The following is a 2,578-nucleotide window of genomic DNA, read 5'->3' on the forward strand; positions in this document are numbered from 1 at the left end:
GGGATTTTATTGCAGCATCGGAACATACAAATCCACAAGCCATTTCAAAATAGAAAATTGATTCAATTGCTTCAGGTTCCATTAGGGGGAAAGGAAAAGCCTTTGATGTTTGGGCACATAAGTCCTGAACCAGATTCATATGAGGAGTCAATAAGCACCCTTAAAATTGTCGAATGGGTGTCCCTTTTTGAACTAGGTACTTCTCGCTTGAATAAAAAGAGTGGAGAACTTCGTGAACTTAAAAGACAGATGGACAGTTTGAAGAAGACATTGGCAAGGAAAGGAAGTTGTCAATATAATAAGCTTACCACAGACAAAAATGCAAGAAAAGTGCCTGGGAGTTTTGTCAATATTACGAACCAGAGAACTTAAAAAAAATGAATTTTTTAGTGAAGCTTGAGGTGGAGAACATGTTTTCCATCCTTCCTGGGCTCAACTTCACTCAAACCATCCATATTCATTATGCATGTTATCTCCATGAAAGAGAAGATTTAGTTGCATGCTTGGATGGGGATGATCTGATACTTCATGAAACAGTTTCCACTGTGGTTTCCTCCAATCTTGGTTCTCTGGGATTTTTCACTGCACATCATTTTATAGGTTTTCGAAGAGATTTGGAGTCCATTATTCATGGAAATATTACAACAGATGGAGTTTACGTAACACTCAAAATGCGACTAGGTAATGGGATATTCCACAATGGGAAAGCTATACCAGGAAACGTGTTTGATGTCCTTAATAAAGTTGGGGATGATCGTGTTTCCAATCATTACCTTTGTAAGAATGAATGTTATGAGCACAACGACCTTATAACTAAAGTGCAAGTTTATGGAATGATAGTAGCCACCCCTACTAGAATCACAACCTATTCTACATTAGCTGGAAGCTCCATAGTGCGTCCTAATGTCCCACGCATTCTTTTTACTACAATATGTTTCCACTCACTATCATTTCATCCTATGATAATTCCAAATTCAACTCAGCTTGAATCGAATATTTCTGGTGCTGCTCAAAGTAATTCATGGGTATTGTTTGAAGGTAAGAGATGGAAACAACTCTCAAGAGGCGACCTTATCCCTGTTTACATGAGCAAGCAACCTCTTCCAACTATAAATGAATGCGATCAAAGTAGTAAATGTTTTCAGGAAAGTCAGATTTGTGCTGCATATGATGATGATGATGATGTGCCCAGTCTTTCTAAACTGCACAGCGTTCCAGCAAAAGCTGGGAGGCTATCTGCATGCGTATCAACTAATAGGACTAAAAAAAGCGATCAAACCTATATCAACTAAGCAAATTGCAAATACTTAGAGCCAGGATGAACAAATTCTGTGTAAAAGTATTTTTCATTAACAGAAAAAGAGAGTATATTAAAAACACATGGCAAAAACTGTTTAAAAAAAGTGCACAGGTAATCAAAATTACAATCAGAAGTGGAAAAAACCTGTATTTTGCATGAACTCGGGAAAAATCTGAACCAAAAACCTGTGCTGCTTTTGAAGATTTGTTCTTCTGAAAATCAGACAGAATCCTGTATGTAAATCTCTCAGTGCTTTTAAGGAATCGAAATTTGTAAATCTCAGTGCTTTTAAGGAATCGTTGGGTGCATTAATGAAAATAAATTTAACAGCTGCATATTTATTAATTCATTACATCTCATGCAGCCCGCCCGAACTGTCTCATGCACTGTCTCATGCAGCCCGCCCGAACTGTCTCATGCAACCAGCCCGAACTGTCTCATGACATCAGATTAGATTTTTAAGGAATCTTTGGGTGCATTAATGAAAATAAATTTAACAATGGGAACTGTATATTTATTAATTCATTACAGCCCGAACGGTCTAATGCTAATTCATTACAGCCCGAACGGTCTAATGCAGCCATCCCGAACTGTCTCATGACATCAGATTAGATATCAGATGGAGTGGTAATCAACACTTAGTTTACTAACTACTTTCACCTAGTTTACTAACTATTTTCGCCAAGTAGCTTATATTTACTGACAAAAATGCTTTCAAATAACTACTTTCACCTAGTTTACTAACTAGTTTCACCAGGTAGCTCATATTCACTGACAAGTTTTCAAATTTTAATAATATATGTATATTTTTTATATATGGAAAAAATTGTATTGGACCAAATTATAAGTAAAAGTTCAATATGCATGTAACGAAAAATCTATTTTTTATTGTTTATTGTTTATTGTTTATTTTTTATGTTAAATAATATATTTAGTAATTATTAAAAGAAAAAAAATAGATTTTTCAATTTTTTATTTTATTTATGTTAAATAATAAATTTAGTGATTATTAAAAAAAAAAGGAAAAAAGATTTTTCCTTATTTCAAATAAGTAATTACTTCAAACACACAATTTAGTAATTATTAAAAAAATTAAAACTAGAGATTTTTTTTTAATACAAATAAAGAATTTAGGAATTTGTTAATTATTTTTTATCTCTATTTTTCTAGCAATATATACTTGTCTCGTATAAAACCTCATGCAATAAGTTTGGTAACACCCTTGAAATAGTATTTACTGTCGTTTATTAAATATTTTGTATTTCCACTTTTCAACTT

The 2,578-nt window shown here is 33.3% G+C and overlaps 1 pseudogene; it reads left to right on the forward strand.

Annotated features, from left to right (window-relative positions):
- The first annotated feature begins 377 nt into the window (after positions 1 to 377).
- LOC149167604 (NAD kinase 2, chloroplastic pseudogene) lies at positions 378 to 1,292 on the forward strand (annotated as a pseudogene).
- The last annotated feature ends 1,286 nt before the right edge of the window (positions 1,293 to 2,578 follow it).

The sequence above is a fragment of the Pinus tabuliformis genome, chromosome 5_1 (assembly GCF_031772625.1).
Source record: "Pinus tabuliformis cultivar Carrire ecotype Pingquan chromosome 5_1, CPIR1, whole genome shotgun sequence".
Classification (NCBI taxonomy): domain Eukaryota; kingdom Viridiplantae; phylum Streptophyta; class Pinopsida; order Pinales; family Pinaceae; genus Pinus; species Pinus tabuliformis.